The sequence below is a fragment of the Octopus sinensis genome, linkage group LG3, assembly GCF_006345805.1.
Source record: "Octopus sinensis linkage group LG3, ASM634580v1, whole genome shotgun sequence".
Taxonomy (NCBI): Eukaryota; Metazoa; Mollusca; class Cephalopoda; order Octopoda; family Octopodidae; genus Octopus; species Octopus sinensis.
The window spans coordinates 3,870,376-3,894,165 of record NC_042999.1 but is presented as its reverse complement, the minus strand read 5'-3'; the positions used below and the strand labels follow the sequence as shown (position 1 = coordinate 3,894,165).

At 35.4% G+C, this 23,790-nt stretch overlaps 1 protein-coding gene across 2 annotated transcripts in view; it reads right to left on the bottom strand.

The window, feature by feature from the left end:
* The window catches only part of LOC115209156 (voltage-dependent calcium channel subunit alpha-2/delta-3-like), a 720,530-nt gene that overhangs the window by 612,398 nt on the left and 84,342 nt on the right, over window positions 1-23,790 (bottom strand). The gene's annotated exons all lie outside the window — the stretch shown is intronic.

Sequence of the window (23,790 nt, the reverse complement as noted above, 5' to 3'; positions counted from 1 at the left end):
GGTGTGTTTACATCCCTGTAACTTAGCAGTTCGGCAAAAGAGACCGATAGAATAAGTACTAGGCTTACAAAGAATAAGTCCTGGGGTCACTTTGCTGGATTAAAGGCGGTGCTCCAGTTTGGCCTCAGTCAAATGTAACAAAAACCTTATAACAGATGAATACTCTTTTACTCTTTTACTTGTTTCAGTCATTTGACTGTGGCCATGCTGGAGCACCGCCTTTAGTCGAGCAAATCGACCCCGGGACTTATTCTTTGTAAGCCCAGTACTTATTCTATCGGTCTCTTTTGCCGAACCGCTAAGTGACGGGGACGTAAACACACCAGCATCGGTCAAGCAATGCTAGGGGAACAAACACAGACACACAAACACACACACATACATATATATATATATATATATATATATATACATACGACAGGCTTCTTTCAGTTTCTGTCTACCAAATCCACTCACAAGGCATTGGTCGGCCCGGGGCTATAGCAGAAGACACTTGCCCAAGGTGCCACGCAGTGGAACTGAACCCGCAACCATGTGGTTGGTTAGCAAGCTACTTACCACACAGCCACTCCTGCGCCTATATATCAGAGATATATATTAATTCCTTGTTCTATAAAATTTCGTTGTTCTTAAAATATATTTCTTTTTAAACATTGTATTAGAAACCCTCATATAGTGCTCCAAGATTGGTTCAGTTTGGAGTTTATGTGTGATTGAACATTGTTGTCATTTTGTGAGACAGTTTTGCCAACATAATCAAATAAGCATATTTTGCTATGATTAATGCACATGATGGGAATGTCATGCCATTGCTACCAGCCAGGCTCAAGAGATTCAGCAAATATTTCAGTTATAAGAAACCGTCCAATATATTACTAGAAGATTAATGTAGAAATATTCTTGAAAATATACACATTACATTAAAAACATACACATGTATGTATTTGTATGCATGTGTGCATATATATATATATATATATATAATATGTACGTATGTGTGATTGATATTTGCAAGTAGGAATAAAAGCACAACAAAAGAACATATATATATATATATATATATATATGATGCTAAATGATGATGATGATGATGATGATATATATATGTTTGTAGCTATAGATAGATACACATACAAATACATGATTCTGCCACTCTCACTTTGCTTGGTGGTACTTGTAGCTGTTCTTAATGGTTAAAAACAGAAAATAGGATAAAATAAAATAAGCACCAGACCATAAGTATGTTTATAGAAATTTGTCTGAATTGAGTAAATGGATGGTATAAATGTAAAGAAGAAACTTCTATCATTGGAAAATTTTAGTGCATACAAAATTGGTAGGATATATATTTTAGCTTAGCGACTCCACTTACAACACAGTATCTAGTGTAGTTCTTGAACATACAGTTGTCATCATTGTTTAATGTTCATTTTTCCATGCTCACATGAGTCAGATAGAACTCGTTGAGGCAGATTTAGAAATCAAAATGATGCTGTCTGCCTTCTGTAACAATGTCACTGTCAATTATGCATTCTTATATAGATGGGTAATTCAAATTCTTGTATTGCAGATCTCAGCCTTATTTCAATTTTGAAATAGAATTCCAATGTCTCATTTTCAAGGTCAGCATACTAAGATAATGACCCCCATGAAAACTATAGCTGTTTAACCCTTTAGCATATAAACTGGCTGTATCAGGCCCAAATATTCTACATACTTTATATTCATACAGAGCAGATCTGGTCTCTTACACATACTCCACAATGTCATTTTAAAACTAAACAGTCACATCATTGAAATCTGAAAACTACAAGATGAAGCACGATTAATTTAAAGCAATATGAATAAATAAGCATTACACTTGGTAAAAGACAAACAAGAAACTATGACATTACAACCAGCCAGGCAAAGTCTTCGCTTCATTTGCGGCACCTGCCAGAGGGAATGTTTATCCAGGATAGGACTACACAGCCACAGCAGATGTATTAGGACATGAAATGTGAAAGCCGGACTAGATTATTCTATGCACAACTCCATTGTACCCAAGGCAAAAAGGATGCCAACAACACTTGGTAAAGTAATCTGAATGCTAAAGGTTTAAAAGCATAAGCAGATAATTTTATAGAATTTTGTCATAGAAATCAATGCTCTTGAATTTCTGTTGTTGTCTCCCTGTCTTGACATAGTGAGAGTATGTCAGATACACCAGCAAATATGGTAATTAAAACAGTATGTTTCAAGAGAAAAATGGTAACAAAAAGAGTTAAAATAATGTTTGGAACAAACTTAACAGGTTCTCCCAAGATCAAATTATGATGGAAAGTTTAGATTTCAATATGAATATTTTCAAAATATCTTTGTATCAAAGAAGTAAGGGTAAGGTAGTCTATGGCAGATTGGCATCAAGAGAGTTAATTAGAAAAAGTGAGAAATATATAATTTCATATTTTAGAAGTGATCATGGCAAAAATAATAAAAATAAGACACAAAGTTTCTTCGAAATATATCTTATTTTCTGTTTAGGAATTTGTCAATTTAACAAATAAAAGCAAACGAAAGTGAATTTGTGTTAAACATTTGTACACTTTTGCATATTTTTAAAAATCTGTGTTGTTGATTATTGTGATAAGATATCTGAAACATATTTAAAAGTTTTGGAACAGCTGTTGTAACAATTTTCAAAGATAATTTGAAATTAGATTTCTTTGAATGGTAAGTTTTTTTTTAACCCATTCCATACCATGATATATATTTTTTAAAGAATCTGTTGAGAGCTGAGCATTGTTGTGAGTGTATAAATATATATGTACACATATATATGTGCATGTGCGTGTATATAAATAAATGATGATTATGATAATGATGGTGATGATTATATATATATATATGTAATCATTTTAATATTTACTTTTCATGTTTGTATTGGTTACATGGAATTTGTTGTAATTTTCTATGGCCAGATGCCCTTTCTGTCACCAGCATGACAGTGACTCAGGTAGATGGCTGTATGACATTACAGTTATCATGCAGGGTCAAGACAAGGAGATGAAGTCATAAGCACACACACACATGCGATCATATGCACATGTAGACAATCACATACGCACACATGTGATAGGATTCTTTCACTTCCCATATAACAAATTCACTAACAAGATTTTGATCAACTTGGGGCTATTGTAGAAAATACTTGTTCAAGGTGCCACACAATGGTACAGAACCATACAGTTTGGAAGCAAATTTCTAGTCCCCATAACCATATCTGTTTATTATATATATATATAAGACTTTTACACTTCCCGAGTGTTAAACTAATACATCTGTTTGTTGTCTATACCACCTGTCTTCATCTTTTGTCTTTTGTAAATTCTCCTTGTATATATATATATCATCATCATCATCATCGTTTAATGCCCGCTTTCCATGCTAGCATAGTTTGGATGATTTGACTGAGGTCTGGCGAACCAGAAGGCTGCACCAGACTCCAATCTGATCTGGCAGAGTTTCTACAGTTGGATGCCCTTCTTAACGCCAACCACTCCAAGAGTGCAGTGGGTGCTTTTACATGCCACCAGCACAAGGTGGTACTGGCAACAGCCACTCTCAAATGGTGATTTTTATGTGCCACCTGCACAGGAGCTAGTCCAGCGGCACTGGCATCGACCTCGCTCGGATGCTTTTGTCACGTGCCACTAGCACAAGTGCTAGTAAGGCCACGCAGGTAATGATCACACTCAAATGGTGTTTTCAATGTGCCATCAGCATGGAGGCTTGCTTGTTGCTCTGGCAACGATCTCACTTGTATGGTATTCTTAGTGCTCCATTAGCATGGATGCCAGTCATCAAATTTGATTTCGATATATATATATATATATATATATATATATGTGTGTGTGGTGTGTGTGTGTGTGTGTGTGTGTGTGTGTGTGTGTGTGTATGTGTGTGTGTGTGTGTGGTGTATGTATGTGTATAACAATTTTTTCATAGTTGAGCAATTGCATTTTCGGAAAGCTTTGTTGTAATGAGGGAATTCCAAAATGCAACACCTATTTTCCTAATGATTTGTATGTAACAAATTGAAATGTATTACTGCAAAAAATGCGTTTTTAAGAAAAATAAAATAAAACTAATTCTGTAACCATGGAGGGAATTCCTGAATACAGACACTCACAAGCACAGGTGTGTGTGTGGGTGTATATAAATATATATATATATATATATGGATGTATAAAACCTTCTCTAGTTAACATCCTATTAAATTTACCTATTAGGAGAAATTCGTTAACTATGAAATGTAAACTTATGAAAGTTATAATTGGTCTGTGAAATAGCACCTGGTTTATAGCATAATTAAATGTTGTAGAATGTTAAAGAAATGAGGCTATGAATGGTTGTTGTTTAATTTGAGGTCAGTCCTGGTTGAACAAACTTAAATCAAAGGCATTCCAACCCTGTGACCATCATGTCTTAATGTTACCCAGGAGTACAATAATCACTGTGTCCTAAGATAGTGAGATCTGTTTTAAGGAAATGTGGCTGCTATTTCTAATTGTCAAGTGGCCATATAATGCGACATTCTCTTGTTTGTTTAACCTTTTTGATTCCAACCAGTCTGAGACTGCCTCTGTTCCTATGATGTAAACTTGCTGTTTTAAAATGATCTAAATTAAGACCTTCCTTCAAAATTCCATGCTGTTCTTCATTATTTTGAAAATTAATTGAAACTAAAGCTGTTTATTTCAGCAGAAATATGGTAACAAAAGGGTTAACACTTATGAATTTTATAAAGCAACACATTTATTTCTCTTTTGTCTATTTACACACTTTTCTGTTTCACATACAAGGATATAATTTTATTTTTGAAATCAATTCTTGCTTATTATCAAGGTTAAATATTAAAATTGTATGTATTTTGTGAAATTTTGTCTTATCTCTACAATTTAATAATCTTTCAAAGAAAAAACAGTTTCTCGTTATATTTGTGCAGCAGTGCTGCAAGCTCAGATCAAACTGTAAGAAACAGCTGTATTGAAATGTTAAAATTATTTAATAATATATAAAGTCCTTCGTGTATTACTTACGTAGCACATGACTGCTTTATGCACATCTCTCTAGTAACAAAGTTATTTTACATATTTAAGTAAACTGATACATCTCATCTGTTTGTATTTCACTTCTTTCCTTTCCATCCATCCATACATTGCTTGCAGTTAAGCTGATATTCCAACCTTGTTGGTTTGGGTTCAGTCCACTGCAAGGCACCTTGGGCAAATACTTTATACTTTATCCTAGGCTTACCAAAGCCTTGAGAATGGATTTGGTAGACAAAAATTTAAAGAAGCTCATTGCATCATCATCATCATCATCATGGTCATCATCGTCGTTGTTGTCGTCATCGTCATCATCATCATCATCATCATCATCACCATCACAATCATCATCATCATCATCTAACCTAGTATTAGGTTGTCCCAAAAGTTCGTAAACACTTGTGAAAATTGAATTTTTACTCGCCAAGTACTAACAAAAACAACAAAAATTATTCCTCAAAATAAAGACCATTATATTCCAAGGCTTTCTACGAACTTTTGGGACAACCTTATATTTAAACTGGCCATACCCAACTCAAATATTCCACCTGTTTTACATTCAAACTGGCCAGATCTGGTCTCTTACACCTATCCAACAACATCGTTCTAATCACACTGAAATCTTAAAATTATGAGATAATACATGATTAATTCAAAACAATGTGAACTGAACCCAGAACCATGTGGTTATGGAACAGACTTCTTACCACACAGACTTCTTACACCCACGTCTGTACGCCTACTTTTTGTGTGTGTGCCTTATGTCTTATTTTCCAATCATTCTATAAAAATTAGATTTAAAATATATGAAGATACCATCTTTGCATGGTTTTGTTCATTTATTAAACCAAAAGCCATATATATATATATATAACACACATATATATATATATATATATATATATATATATATATATATATGATGTATTGAATTTGAATTGGCTTGGATCTATTTGCATTCATTTCAATCCAATGACTATTTAATATCATATTTCATAACATATGGTATTATATTGGAATTACAACATAGATGAGGCTGAAGAATTTAAGCTCTGATTCATTTGTTTTCTAAACTCTATCTTTCTAATAATAGTTTTATCTTAGTAAAAGTTGATTAAATTTTATCCCTCGTTGTTGTTGTTACAATGAAAGATATCTAAATTGTTTGAACATAAGGTTATGATAGCGAATAGGGACAGAGGATTGGGTATATACTAGAGATAAAACCACTATTATGCAACTCAAACAGTGATAGACATAAACCAATACATAATATATATATATATATATATTATTTGTTATTTATGTATTGGTTTATGTCTATCACTGTTTGAATTGCATAATAGTGGTTTTATCTCTAATTCATATTTTATATATTTATACTGTGAAAGTTGATTTAATACTAAATTGAATTTTTCCCTGTAAGTTTGGAGTTATACTCCCTAATATTATATATATATATCCACAGCTATTTTTCATTTTCTTACTCTTTGACTTGTTTCAGTCAGTGGGTTGTGGTTATGCAATACACAACTATCAACTTCCTATATGACTGTTTTCATCATATGCCTATTCTCATTTTTTTTTAAATATGATTTTCATTCCTTTATATTCACATCATAAAATTAAAGTTTCTTAAAAAAAAAATCAATGACAATACAAGTTGCTATCAAATACATAATTGTCATGAACCTAAAAATAACATTCCATTTTCCTTTTATTATTCAACCTTAACTATTCTTATTATCATATTTCTGTTGAAATGTACCGTCTTTATTTCATTTAATTTGGAAAAAAATAATGAAGAATTTTGAACCTTGTCATTATTAAAACTGGAGTTTGCAACATAAATTGATATAAATTTTGAAGGAAGGTTTTTAAACAAGGAAGTTGTATCACACAAGTAGGGGAGGTCACAAGCAGATTGGCATCAAGAATTAAACATTCACTCTTAAATTTATCATGCTGCAATCAGTGATGACACCTCAGTATTACTGTCCTGTAATCTTTTTTTCTTTTTTTTACATTAAATAGATGTTATTATTTATTCAACTCTAAAGTGTGGTAGATGTCAAAATCGATACTGTGCACCTACATTAATTAACTCATGAATTAGAGATAATTAAATTTTTACTGTTGCTAGTTATTTCAGAGCTTCGTTAATTCTGTATGAAAACTATACATGTCTAATTTTTGCTTTGAAATATTTTCAGAATTATATATTCTGCAGCAGTGTTTTGCAACCTTTCTTCCACTCCCCTCACCCAACATTTGGAAATTTATTACCAACTTTAGCTTATGTAATTAAAGATGGTGGCTGTAATTTAAAAAAAAAAAATCTATTACTAACTATAAAGTACCTCTTGTGAACCACTACTCTGCAGAAAACATACTGCCAAGACAATTTTTACCATCATCTTCATTGTTTTAATATTCATATTTTTATGCTTGTATGGTTCAGGTTAAATTGGTTGCGGCAAAAATTTTCTCTGATTCGAATAATTTCAGTCACCAACCCCCTATCTAATAACACACAACTTAATGTTTTCTCCTAGTCTTTTGAACATGAATAGTGCAATGGCTAGACGTGGTTGCATGGTAAATTGTAAATGAATGATGTTGCTCATATAATAGTGACAACCATTTGCAGCTGAAACACAATGTCAATACAAACAGACATGAAAATGCACAATCTCAGACAAATGACTGGTTTCTTTTAGTTTCTGTTTACCAAATCCACTCACAAGGCTTTGATTTACTACAGTAAATGACACTTGCTCAAGGTACCATGTTGTGAGACTGAATACAAAAACCATGTGATTGTGAAACAACATTCTTACCCACATAGCCATGCCTGTGTCTACCAGATTTTGCATACTCTCTGTCCAAGAATTTGGACCTGGAGATCTCCATTTCCAGTGACTTTGAGGGCCACCTCCCAGTGGTATCGGGCATCAACAAAGAGCCCTCAACTACAAGACGACCAAAGGCTTTTTTTTTCCAAGGTTCGGGGTCTCCTGCCCCTAAGCCCTAGACCATCACCTAATTACCCTTACCTGTTTTGTTGCTTAACAACAACTACTCTCTGCCCTGAAGATTTTAGTGAAAATTTATGTTAGAGTAATTCTAAACACTCATATTCTTAGATGTAATTTATTTTTTAAAAAAATTATTTTGCTAGGTACGCATGAAAGATATTTAAATAATGCTTATTTTTGAAAATTTATAACTAGATGTATGTCTTCTATATTAGTAACCAATCAAACCAGATAATTTGATTATTACTCTTAATATGATATGATCACTATTTTGACTTAAAAGTCACCAGCCCACCTCTTAACTCAGCAGAGACTAAGGCAGAGCCTGATATTACTAATGGGAAGATGAAGGAAAGCGTATATGTTATATATGTGTTTCTGTGGTCCTATATAAGATATAATAAAATTATTGTATACAGTGCTCGAGTGCACCACAACTTGTCACAAAGGGCGTATAAAGCATATTGTATAAAGCATCATGTATTTGTGTGCTTCCATGTAAGTGTGTGTGTGTGTGTGTATTTATACATATGTTGTACACAGATTGCCTTGTATGTTTGAAATGCTCAAAACGGCAAAAGCATTTGCATGAAAACTTTCTGCCATCAAGTCAGTGTTAATCTGCATATTTTAAAAAGATTTTCCATATAATTAATTTTTAATTTAAATCTTTTTTTTTTTTAATACACACACACACACACACACTGTTTATTCTCTCATTAAGCTTGTTTTTGGTCGTGCAATTGCACACATGTGTGTATTTCTGTATATATCTTACATTAACAGAGAAGTAATTATCAGAATGCATCTGAGTTAAACAAGTAAACACAAACATATATGCATGTTGTGTCCTTGACAGGAAGAAAGCAGGGATAGAAATAGGTCAGAAAGGATTATGAAGAGCTGAGGATGGAAGAAGCTGTAGCAAAAAGCTGATTAGAAGCGCAAGAAAAAAGGTGCTCGAAAGAAAGAATTTAAAGAATGAAGTAGAAAGATTCAAATCAGTTGCAGCATAGAAGGGGAAGTCTAAAATTACATTAGTTAATGACCTTTTAAAAATATTCTTTATCTGAAGACTGAGAATTCAGGTAAAATAAAGCCTGCGAGAAGGAAAGAACATCAAAAACAATGAAGACAAAAAGCAGAAAATGGTAAATCTGTGAAAGGAATTTAAGATTGGCATGTGTTATTTTTATATAACAATGTTGGTCTACAATTTGAAGTACTAAATTACAGAAAAGATCTCCTCCAAATGACTAATTGATTAAATGACTCTGTGTGTGTGTGCATGGCTGTGTGGTTAAGAAGCTTATTTCCCAACCATGTGGTCTAGGGTTCAGTCCCACTGCATGTCATATTGGGTTTCTTTTAATACAGGCTGGGTAAAGACGTGTGTGTGTGTGTGTGTGTGTATGTGTGTGTGTGTGTGTGTGTGTACCCTTGTCTTGTCATCATGATGATTTTAAATGAGTGTCACTGTCACACGAGCAATACTATTTTCAGTCTTCCAAAGAAAACATGTTAGCCATGGGGCAGTATGATCTTGTAAACAGGTGAGGGTTGGTAATAGAAAGCCTATCTGCATGTAGAAAATCTGCCTTAATAAATTCCATCTGACTCAGGCTAGCATGGGAAAAGTGCATATTAAACGATGATGATGTATATCATTCTATGCTTATACTGAATAAGGGAGTGGAAAACACTGAAGTTATCTTGACTTTCTCGATGTGTAATTTATATAAGATGCATGTGATGTTGCTTATGGCTATTCTAGATTATTGAATTGCAGAAGGATAATCCAGTATTTTGATCCTTATTATAATCCCATATCAATTTTTAAGCACTTCCTAAAACAGATGATCTTTTTTATTTCTTAACAAAAATAAAGCATGAATGTATAACGTGTGATTAAAAATATACTCTAAGTTGCTGGATGAACGTAATATTTGGAAGACGCTTATGGAACAGCTTTCTTCGAAAGAATTTAGTCAAACTTGTGTATTTTCTTCAATTCGTTTTGCACAAGACAGTCTCCTGGATGCATGCAGATATATCATCATTTTCCAAACCAGATAATACTTGCCTATCACCAGCCATGTTCTCACAGAATACTGGTTGCTTAAGTGTCATTCATTTACAACTACCATGTGATATCAAGACAAGGAGACACACACACACACACACACACACACACACACACACGCACACACACATACAAGACGAGATTGCTTCAGTTGACATCTACTAAACCCACTCACAAGGCTTTGGTTAATCTGGGGCCGTAGTAAATGACACTTGCCCAAGGTCCATGCTATAGGATTGAACCTGGAACCATGTACTTGAGAAGCAAACTTCTTAATCCTACAGCCTTGCCTGTGATATATATATATATATACATACACACAGTGGAGGCACAATGGCCCAGTGGTTAGGGCAGCGGACTCGCGGTCGTAGGATCGCGGTTTCAATTCCCAGACCGGGCGTTGTGAGTGTTTATTGAGCGAAAACACCTAAAGCTCCACGAGGCTCCGGCAGGGATGGTGGTGATCCCTGCTGTACTCTTTCACCACAACTTTCTCTCACTCTTACTTCCTGTTTCTGTTGTACCTGTATTTCAAAGGGCCGGCCTTGTCACTCTCTGTGTCACGCTGAATATCCCCGAGAACTACGTTAAGGGTACACGTGTCTGTGGAGTGCTCAGCCACTTACACGTTAATTTCACGAGCAGGCTGTTCCGTTGATTCGGATCAACCGGAACCCTCGTCGTCGTAACCGACGGAGTGCTTCCATCACATACACACACATATATACTCATACAAATTTTAAGTTTGAAAATATGTGGAAAATGAATTAAATTGTGAATATGACATGAATGCAGAGTAATTTTCCTAAAATAGTTTTTCAGAAGAAAGACATTGGATTCGTGAAATAAAGGAAGTTATGAAATCAAAATATAGACAAAAATATTTTTACTAAGTAAAATAGTTTTTTAGGAACCTGTATAGAGAAGCATTTTTGAATGTGAGGTTCAGAGATATTAAGTGTCTTTGACATCAAGTGTAGATGTAATAAAAGCTAAAGTCAATCAAATTGTGTTCAGATATTAACGGCAACATTCCTATCGAATCTGAAGAAAGTCAAGAACTGATGAAGTTGTTCAAATGTTGATTATATTAAAGTGTAGCTTTCACTGTGACTAGTTTATTTGAAAAAGTTTACAGTTAGATATGAAAGACAATTCAGTTTATGTTCACCGTTGTGTGTACCAAGAGGTTGAGCTTAGTCACACTAAGTTGTAGATTCTGGAGGTATATGAGAAATATGACATACAGTGTGTACTCAAATAATTGTTTCTTATTTCTTTATTGCCCACAAGGGGCTAAACGTAGAGGGGACAAACAAGGACAGACAAAGGGATTAAGTCGATTATATCGACCCCAGTGCGTAACGAGTACTTATTTTATCGACCCCGAAAGGATGAAAGGCAAAGTTGTCCTCAGCAGAATTTGAATTCAGAACATAAAGACAGATGAAATACCTGTTTCTTTACTACCCACAAGGGGCTAAACACAGAGAGGACAAACAAGAACAAACAGATTAAGTCGATTATATTGACCTCAGTGTGTAACTGGTACTTATTTTATCGACCCCGAAAGGATGAAAGGCAAAGATGACCTCAGCAGAATTTGAATTCGGAACGTAAAGACAGATGAAATACCTGTTTCTTTACTACCCACAAGGGGCTAAACACAGAGAGGACAAACAAGGACAGACAAACAGATTAAGTCTATTATATCGACCCCAGTGTGTAACTAGTACTTATTTAATCAACCCCAAAAGGATGAAAAGCAAAGTCAACCTCGGCGGAATTTGAACTCATAACGTAGCGGCAGACGAAGTACCGCTAAGTATTTCACCTGGCATGCTAATGTTTCTACCAGCTTGCCGCAAAGTTAATAGTTTTTGCATGGCTGACATGTGTCTTCCATGCCGTAAAATGCTATGATGGAGGCTTTAATTTGAATATGGATTCCTTAAAATGAAAGGTTTTGTTCTGTAACACTAAATGCATTTTCAAATAGACTGTTATTGAAAAGGTTATCTGAAAACGCACTAGACATAGTGACACTGAAGGATTTAAAATCAAAAATGTCGAACACCAACTTGGGATCAGAGCATATAAATTGTGTTTTGTTCTTTTTACAACATCTTGTTTCTTAACATTACTATTGTTGACTATTGACAGTTGAAAACATCTCATTATTTTATTATTAAATATATAATTTGAAGAACTATTGGTTCTCAAACAAAATGCTTTCTATTTTAGACACTAAACAACTTGAGAAAAATTATAAGATGATTTGAAAATATAAACAATTGGTGCCTGTAATTTGGCATTTAATTTCGATTCAAACCAATTATCAAATTAATATTAAATAAATATTAAATTTGTAGGTTTTATATTTGTTTACAAATCAAACAAGAATTAGAAAGCAAATTATTATAAAATCAAACATTACAGGAATTATTTTTCCTTTTAACAATTGTATATGTTGACTCAATTTCATCTAGATTGGAAGTGAAGTCAATTTGATGTTTTATTTTCATATTTGTGTGTGTGAGTGTGTGTGTGTGTGTGTGTAATTGATTTAACAACTACTTTTCCATGATTGTATGGTCAGACTTTATTGAGGTGTATTTTCTGTTGCCTTATATATATATATATATATATATATATATATCTTGACAAAAACCATGTGTAACAACAAAAGAGGTAGACCTCAATATCATTGGAAATAGAGGACTATATTTATTGAATGATACAGTTACAGAGACTCATATACAGGGTTTCAAGTTTCTGTGTCAATGATACACTGATCACCACAACTCTTCAGCTATTGTAAGACCAGTGCCTGTTACATCATCATCATCATCATCATCACCGTTTAACGTCCGTTTTCCGCGCTAGCACAGGTTGGACGGTTTGACTGGGGTCTGGGAAGCCAGGGGCTGCACCAGGCTCTAGTCTGATCTGGCAGAGTTTCTACAGCTGGATGCCCTTCCTAACGCCAACCACTCCGCGAGTGTAGTGGGTGCGTGCTTTTTACGTGCCACCTGCACAGGTGCCAGGGGGGTCCAGCATCAGCCACGATCGGTTGGAGCTTTTAACGTGCCACCGGCATGGGAGACAGCCAAGGTGGTGCTGGCAACGGCCAAACATGAAAAAACACTGCACTGCCAGTGAGAAGATTTCTTCATGTTTGTAAAGGGTGGTGATCATTACATAGTTGTATAGTTGACAGAGAAACTTGAAGTCCTGTCTGTAAGTTTATATAGTCTGATCCCTATGTCGTTTCACCATTGTGGTTATTTACAACCTCTCCAATGGCTGTTTCAAGTGCAATTGGATGCTGAATCACAACAGGTTATTAGGGGAACACTTTATTGCAGTGTTACAGAGATCAGATGTTTCACAAAAGTAGAAACAGACTGGATGAGGATACTCTACATGGAACTCTAAACTCACTAGTTGCATTCATACTGTTAACTGTAGCCATAAGATATACTATAGTCACATGTGTGGCTGTGTGGTAAAAAGCTTGCTTCCCAACCACATGGTTCTGGGTTCTGTCCCACTGCATGGAAACTTGGGCAAGTGTTTTGTACTATAGCCTTGGGCTGACCAAAGCCTTATGAGTGGATTTGGTAGACGGAAACTGATAGAAGCCTGGCTATTCACATTTCAGAAGAGAGAATAGGGGATGATCAAGGTGGAGCTGGGAAGAGAGAAAAGTATTGGGTATAAGGTGTTTGGAAGGGCCCTCAAGGTATGAAGTGAGTAGAGATTGCAAGAGTATATGAGAGAGTGGGATGTATACATATGTATATGAGAGAGTGGGATGTATGTATATGTATGTATATGAGAGAGTGGGATGTATATATATGTATGTATATGAGAGAGTGGGATGTATACATATGTATGTATATGAGAGAGTGGGGTGTATACATATGTATGTATATGAGAGAGTGGGGTGTATACATATGTATGTATATGAGAGAGTGGGGTGTATACATATGTATGTATATGAGAGAGTGGGATGAATACATATGTATGTATATGAGAGAGTGGGATGAATACATATGTATGTATATGAGAGAGTGGGATGTATACATATGTATGTATGTAACGGACATCATTCTTTTACTACTGTTTCATGAGTAGCATGTTGTTGATTATGTAATTGATTTGTGATGTTCAAGACATGGTATTTTTAATAAAACAATATGCATGAGTAGTCAATAAAACAAAAAACAGATAGAGAAAAAATAAATTTTTATAAACCTATAAAAATGGTGTAAAAAAACAATGCATTAATATTACAAGTATGCATGCAAATGAATAAAGAACATGTTTTCTTCAAAACCTATTATGTTACAGACATGTCTATATTCAAGTTAATTCTTTGTTTAGCTTTGGATTTGCAACAATAGCATTTCTAAATCTATTAGTTCATTAGCATTTCAAGAGCTAATTGGTATTATTTTCAAAATGAAATGATGACCCTAAAAAAGTGTAAAGGTCACAAAAGACCATGGGAATGCTATTATAACTGATAAAATCATTGTGGCTATGTGGTAAAAAAATTTGCTTCCCAACCACATGTTCCAGGTTCAGTCCCACTGCATAGCACTTTAGGTAAGTAGTGGAGGCACATGGCCTATTGGTTAGAGCAGCAGACTCGCAGGTTCGAATCTCAGACCGGGCGATGTGTGTGTTTATGAGTGAGACACCTAAGCTCCACACGGCTCTGGCAGAAGGTAATGGCGAACTTCTGCTGACTCTTTCACCGCAACTTTTTCTCATTCTTTCCTCCTGCATCTTGCAGCTCACCTGTGACGGACCAGCATCCCATCCAGGTGGGGAACCAAGGAAACCGGGAAACTGGCCCTTATGAGCCAGGCATGGCTTGAGAAGGAACAAACAACCTTGGGTAAATGTCTTTTACTATAGTCAGGCCAACCAAAGCCTTGTGAGTGGATTTGGTAGATGGAAACTGAAAGAAGCCCGTCATATGTTTGTGTGTGTGTGGGGGGAGTATGTCTTTGTATGTATGTTTGTGTCCCCACCCATCACATGACAACCAGTGTTGGTGTGTTTATGCCCCTGTAACTTAGTGGTTCAGCAAAAGAGGCTTAAAAAACTAAGTACTAGGGTTTCATTCAACTAAAAGTTCTTCAAGGTAGTGCTTCATCAGCATGACCGCAGTCTAATGACTGAATCAAGTAAAAGATAAAAGATTTATAATTCTTGGTGGATTTCCTGATTTAATTTACGGGTTCTATATCTGTAGATTTTGCTTTTAACAATGCTACCATAGCTATTTATCTTATTTTGTAGAATTCTCTATAACACGGTTATACTGTCAACCAGTGTTTTTCTTTTTTTTTTAGTATTTATCCTCTGTACTTAAGTGTAATAAGTTGTGATGGCTTCTTGTTGCGATCACATGATCAACCAACAAGAAAGTGTTGTAATAGTGCGTCGAGAGTAACAGTTTGATTCATGATTTTACAGCTGTCATGCTTACAATGGAAATTGTATCTTACATTGGTTGTGTGAAGTAGGCCCACTCAATTTACTTGTTTGAAGTTTGGTGTTGATGATGAGTTATATTTTTGTTTCTTGTGTTTTTGTAATATGTTCTGACAGATGCAGCACTCACCAAAATACACAAACTACTCATGTTTTGCAATACTTGTGCAATACCTAGCACCGAGTGGGATTTTCACATGCTTTTGATAAAAATACCAATGTGTTTGCACATGTATGCAAATTGTATATATGTGTGTGTATGCACACACACACACACACACACACGCACACACACATATATATGGTGAAGGCATGTGGCTTTGTGGCTAGGGCATTTGGCTCATGATTGTAAGGTCGTGAGTTCAATTCTCGGCAATGCGTTGTGTCCTTGAGCAAGACACTTTATTTCATGTTGCTCAAGTCCACTCAGCTGGCAAACATGAGTAGTACCTATATTTCAAAGAACCAGCCTTGTCACGCTGAATCTTCCTGAGAACTATGTTAAGCGTACATGTGTCTGTGGAGGGCTTAGCCACTTGCATGTTAATTTCATGAGCAAGCTGTTCCATTGATCATATCAGCTGGGACCCTCATTGTCGTAACCAACGGAATGCCACGATATTTATATATATATATATATATGCAGTAGTGGACTGGCCAGGTTGCTAGCTTGCCCAATAGCAAGTGGGCCCCTGCGCCATGAGAATCCATATATGGGGGCCCATGTTAGTATCTCAAGTTTGAGAATTTTTTATTCACTCCTGGAAGAATGCATTAATTATTTCAGCCTAGCTGTGTTTGTAGACAGTTGAAAAGAATACTTTTACCAAAAAAAAAAATAAATAAATGACATTGTAGTTGTGGGTGGGCCCCCTTAATACCCTGGTAATCAATAGTTTTAGATCCAGTCTGCCACTGTGTGTGTGTGTATATATATACATATATACACACACATATACATATGTATATGAGAGCTGGCAGACAAACTATTGAGTGATATTTCTTCTGGTTCTTTAGGTTCTGAGTTCAAATCCTGCCAATGCCTCATCTCTTTTTGGGTTGATAAAATACAGCATTAGTCAAGTACTGGGGGTCAATGAAATTAAATAGCTCCCCCATCTCCTCCAAATTTCAAGTTTTGTGCGTATATATTCAATATGGCCCTTAGGATGATAGAATAGGATTTAGTCAAAAATCGGTTACTATTTCTAGCACACTGAGCAACTGTATGAAGCCCTGTTTGTCAATACGTAAAGGAAAGTGTGGGAAGTATTGGTCGGGTTATATCTAACACTAGACAAGTGGTGATTTCCTGTATTGCTGATCTGTGCTACACTGACAAATGGATGCTAGAACAAGTCCTGATGATCATGGTAATGATATAGTGCAGCTTTTGGAAAAAGAAACACATTTAATTAATTGTACAGTTTATATTGTAATAAAATACATGTTTGCCTATTGCTTGCCACATAGCAATTACTTTCCATGCAAGTTCGATAATAATCACATTCTCAAAGTTAATAGTTCACAGTGTCATATTGATAATTGATTGACTTTTCTGTTGCTAATGTCATGAGAAATTTATAAACTGATTAATTAGATAAGGGAGCTGCCTGCGCTCTGGACATCAGCATTGATTAAGGTCAAATCCATTCTGAAATCTTTTGAAAGGCTGTAACATTAATAAGCTAGAAATATGTGTGTGTGTGTGTGTGTGTGTGTGTGTGTGTGAGGAGTAAGTGCAGGTTTTGTGGTTAAGAAATCTTTTGCTATAAACATGCGGTGCCTGGTTCAATCCCTTTGCTTGTCATCTTGGGCAAGTAGTTGCTTCTACTACATCCCTGGGTTAAGCAAACTTTTGTGAATGAATTCGGTCAATGGAAACTGAATACACACACACATGCACGGGTGCACATACACATACAAATACACATGCACACATGCATGCACACACACACACACACTCCCTTTACTCTTTCTCTTTTACTCTTTTACTTGTTTCAGTCATTTGACTGCGGCCATACTGGAGCACCGCCTTTAGTCGAGCAAATCGACCCTGGGACTTATTCTTTGTAAGCCCAGTACTTATTCTATTGGTCTCTTTTTGCCGAACTGCTTAGTGACAGGGATGTAAACACACCAGCATCGGTTGTCAAGCAATGCTAGGGAGATAAACACACACACACTCGCACACACACACACACGCATACGCACACATGCACTCACACACACATGTATGCATACACGCACACATGCATGCACACACACACACGCATACACTAATGTTGAGACTGAATGGATAACATTGCATCGGTGGATAAATACGCTTTATTTGTAGGTTCCCACATGGGAATGGTGTTAGATATATATATATATAGGTGCAGGATTGGCTGTGTGATAAGTAGCTTGCTTACCAACCACATGGTTTTGGGTTCAGTCCCACTGCATGGCACCTTGGGCAAGTGTCTTCTACTGTAGCCTTGGGCCGACCAAAGCTTTGTGAGTGGATTTGGTAGATGGAAACTGAAAGAAGCCCATTGTATATAAATATATACACATATATATGTGTCCCCCCGCCATTGCTTGACAAATGATGTTGGTGTGTTTACGTCCCCATAACTTAGCAGTTCAGCCAAAGAGACTGATAGAATAAGTACTAGGCTTACAAAAAATAAATCCTGGAGTAGATTTGTCCAACTAAAGGTGGTGCTCCAGCATGGCTGCAGTCAAATGACTGAAACAAATAAGAGAATAAAATAAAATATATATATATATATATATATTTTCAAATGCAGAGCTGCATGCAAAACTGCCACTCCCATGTAGGATTGTACATCAACAGCAGATACAGCACCACCATCATCATTGTCATTGATTTATGTCCACTTTCCATGCTGGCATGATGTAAGATGCCTATTATTATATTGGGTTGGTGCATAATTATTGCGGCTTTTTTTCAACAAATTTTGTTTAATAAAAACAATATTCGATGACTGGCATCTGTGCTAGTGGAGCACTAAGAGTACCATATGGGTGGATTGTTGCCAGAGCAAGAAGCCGGCCTCTGTGCCAATGGCATGTTAAAAACACCATTCGAGCGTGATCATTACCTGCATCATCTTACTAGCACTTGTGCTGGTGGCAAGTGAAAAGACATTTGAGCAAGGTCGTTGCCAGTGCCGCTGGACTGGCTCCTGTGCAGGTAGCACATAAAAAGCACCACTCGGGCATGGCCATTGCCAGTACCGCCTGACTGGTCCTCGTGCCGGTGGCATGTAAAAGCACCCACGACACTCTCGGAATGGTTGGCATTAGGAAGGGCATCCAGCTGTAGAAACTCTGCCAGATCAGATTGGACTCCGGTGCAGCCATCTGGTTTGCCAGACCTCAGTCAAATCGTCCAACCCATGCTAGCATGGAAAGCGGACGTTAAACGATGATGATGATAATAACAATATTTAACAAAAACATCGTTAAATGATGGTCTGACCATCTGCTAAGCAAATGAGAAGCAGTAATTGAAATAGATGGTGAATATGCTCTGGATTAATCATTCTAAGATGTTTTTGTTACATGTTGTTATTGTTTTTGTTGAAAAAAAGCCGCAATAATTATGCACCAACTCAATAATTATAATTATTATGATTATTTTATTGTGTCTGGGGAGAGTCATTTGCTTTTAGTGCCTTATTATTTAATACACTCCCCACTTCAATTTCCATTCATTTAATTATTTATTATGATTATTATATATATGTATGTATATGATAAAAGACTAGGACTTATATAATCACTTTCACTAGATTACGGCTATTTCTGCTATAAGAAACCTTGAAGTAATGTCAGACTGACATTCAGCTCTTCATGCATGGTTCCTTAAATGGTAAATAACTGTAACCTAATGGAAGTGATTACGTAACTCCTGTCCTTTTGTCATTCATTTATCAATATTACACTCTGTACTGACCTTTAGGTTTATGAGTCTGAAGCAGAACATTTCAGAGAATTATCCCCACAAGAATTTACTAATTCTGTTAAGTAGAAGAACACTGAGTTCTGACAACGGTTTATTATGGAAAATAGGAATTTGTGTGTATGTGTGTGTGAGTGAGTGAGTGAGAATTTGCCTTGAAATCATGTGATAGTTGTAAATGAGTGTTATCACCAATATTTTGTGAAAACGCATTTAGAGGTAATATTATCTTGGAAACAGGTAAGGGTTGGTGATAGGAAAGGCACCAAACCATAGAAAATCTGCCACAATGAACTCTAATCCATGCAAGCATGGAAAAGTGGACATTAAAACTATGATGATGATGATGGAATACGTAATACGGAGCTACAAAAAAAGAAGAGATTGATGTAGCGTAAAGTCAGATAAGTGTAAGCATGTTTATGATTAAGAAGGTTGCTTTACAAATACATCCAAGTTTGATTCCTGTTTGCAGAATTTGGGGCAAATGTGTTCTTCAGTCTTGGGTTGATCAATTCCTTATGAGTGGAATTTAACACTTTTGTTACCTTTTGTTATTTTACTTATTTTTGGAAATAAAGAACTTAGTAACTTTGTAATTACTAAACTTGTATATTGGACATAAATTAACATAAAATTTTAAAGCATGAAATTTATATCCTAGAACCAGGGACAGCCTTAGGCATGTTGGTATCAAGGGTTAATGGATGGTAACTGAACAGAAGTCTTTTGTATATTTATATATAACAAACACTGGTGCTGTGTTTAGACTGCTTCTTCATGTTCCCTAAATTAGCACTTCTACAGAATGTTGAATTAAGTACTAGTGTTGATATAGTTAACTAAAACCCTCCATGACAAATACCTCACTATGGCCACTGTTTAATAACTGAAAACAATAAAATAACTGCAATCTTAATTAACAGAGAGGCAATAGTTTGAGCTAGTACCATATAAAGACAAGTTTTGCAGATAGAAAGTTTAATAAACGATTCCTTAAGCAACCATTATTAGGTTATTGTAATGGTTGATTTCAGATTGTCGTAAATTGCCACTGGACAATTCTTAAAGGGAAAAAAAATTTCTTTTAACCCTCCTTGCACAACCTACTCTGTCATCTTTTTAACTCTATCCCTCTTTTTTCTCAGTCCTATTTCTAATCCCTTCTCTACAATACTCCCTCATCCCCTTCTCTTATTTACCATCCCTCATCCCTCTACTCAGGATCATTGCCTCCTTTCTCTTTTCCTTCACTTAAATTATTCACTATAAGCGCTTAACCTTGCAACTTATAAAGTGATCTTTACTATCGATAGTGCCATGAAAAAAGCACCCAGTTCACTTTGTAAATTAGTGGATGTTTTGAAGGGGATCCAGACGTAGAAGCCATGACTTGGTCCTTTAACTCTCCAACCCCTGTATAACTGTCCAATCTATGCCAGTATAGAAGCCAGATATTAAATAATGAAGATGTTATGCACATGATCACTTTGTAAGGGACAAAAATATAATCAACTAATTTGATAGGAGTATATTACTGTTAATATACTGTTGTATTTTGGAAGGATAAGCAGCAGGGGTTACTCAAGAAGTATTTCAATTTCTAATAAAGAGCAGGTATAAATAATTGTAATACATTTAATTAAGTGATCTAGTATTTTTGTCATTATTGTACTCATCATATGGAATGCTATCATTTTACAAAATATAACCGTTTTTAAGAGAAATGGACATGTCCATTATTTGTAAAAGAACTTCTTCAATCAGGAAAAGTATGAAAAGAGATTCAGCTGTTAGAGGTTTTTCTTTTTTTTCCTCCCCATTTTGTTTTGCTACAGCATGTTGAAACAGATGAGCCAAGAGGGAATTCTCTATTGATTGACATTCAGAAGGAAATTAATATTTGTTAATTGTTAGTGAGAGAGATGTGTCAGGATTATTAGTTGGAAAGAGATGAAAATTTATTGGTAGGGTTTTGAATAATGGTGATCAATGAAGAAAAATAGTCAGTTTTTCAAAAGAGAATTTAGAAATTAGATGCGATCAATTAAGAGTATGTCTTGAGTTTATTCATAAAAATGCCACTCCACGCAGCTAATAATTTAGTATTTCACAAAAAACCTGCATGAAGATTAAATACAATGAACTTTTGAAATGTCATCTTGGATAATCTCTAATGATAAATTAATGAGAACAATGAATAACACTAATGTTAATTGAAACCACATTGAATTCTATGAAAGCATAATTTCACACCATACTTTCTTTAGAATGGAAACAAACAGAACAAGTAAATATTGCTACTTTTAATTAGTAAATGTTTGTGATCAAGCAAAACAAACAACAAAAAAGCATATTTTTTGTTATATTTGCAATGATATTCTGTTTTGGAATTATTAATGTTTGACAAGAAAATATTTATTTATCGACTTCATAAATTACTATTTATTCAGCCTTGAAATTTCTGTCGGAAGTGTCCTGAATACTCTAACAATTTGAATTTCATTTCAATATAGTAAAACAGTCGAAATGAAAATAGATTATCTTCAGCTTAGCAAATGGAAAGATTATATTAAACAGTTCAATATTTATGGTAATCAGCTAAACAATACAATTTATAAAGTCATTTCCTGTTTAATGATGCAACTATATTAGCAAATGACAGTTGCTTCTGATGCTTTTTATAAAACTTTATTCCTAAAAATCAATGAAGTTTATTTGTCTGCTATTATTAATCATTAAACTACTACACATACTTTATCATATTTAATATTTTGTCTCATTAAAAGTTTGATACTACAATCAAGTGTTTTAATATATTGTTTGTAGTAATTTGAGATGAGTTCAATTTATATCTAGTTCTATATTAGATTTGAATTTTACTCTATTATTAGAGCCAGTGGCACGTAAAAAGCACCAACCGATCGTAGCCATTGCCAGCCTCAGCTGGCATGTAAAAAGCACCCACTACACTCACAGAGTGGTTGGCATTAGGAAGGGCATCCAGCTGTAGAAACACTGCCAGATCAGACTGGAGCCTGGTGCAGCCTCCTGGCTTCCCAGACCCCGGTCGAAAAGTCCAACCCATGCTAGCATGGAAAATGGACGTTAAACGATGATGATGATGATGATGATGATGATTAATAGCTCTAGCCTTCATAATATGGATTTTTATTATGGACACACTGCCACACAGAAGAAGGGTGTGCATCATCGTCATCATTTTAGCATCCAACTTCCCATGCTTGTATGGATCTGATAAAATTCTTTGAGGCACGTTTTTTATGGCCAGATGCTCTTTCTGTCACCAATCCTCACTTTGTCTCCAAGAAAGGTAACAGTTCCCCATGTCTAGATATATTTCCATGGAAGATTGAAAATGAATTACACAATTTGTAATGACAGTAATGCTTGTTTAAACTGTCATGTGATGTCAAGAGACATGCACACACACACACACACACACACACATCTCTTCAGTTTCTGTCCACTAAATCCACTCACAAGGCTTAGGTCAGCCCTTGGCTATAATAGAAGTTACTGGCCCAATGTGCCTTGCGGTAGGACTGAACCCAAAGCCACATTGTTAAGAAGCAAGCGTCTTAACCACACAACCATGTCTGCACCTGTACAGCTGATTAAGTACACCAGTACTTGGAACTTTATATGTAACTTAGGAATGATGGGGAACAAAATGACTCTGGTGGGATTTGAACTCAGGAACACAAACTAATACATGCAACTGAATAACTTAGGCCAGTTTTTCCATTGCTCTATTGATTTTTATATCCAGCTTTCAACTCATCCACCGTATATTTGCCATCATATAGCTTTGGCTGGAGAGGGTGGAGCAGGTACCTTCATATTTTATTCCTTTTGTTGACATCTTAATTATAGGACTACTTCCATTTTCTTTGCATGGTGTGAATGAAATATAAAATTAGAAGCTCTTGAAAAGAAAATGTAAAGAAAACTGACAATACTAATGGTAATAAACTTCAAAATTTTGTTGTGTCTTGGGGGAAAGTCATTGCACAAATAATAATAACACATGCACACTTTCAATTCTAATTTATCGTTAATCCATTGGTTTTG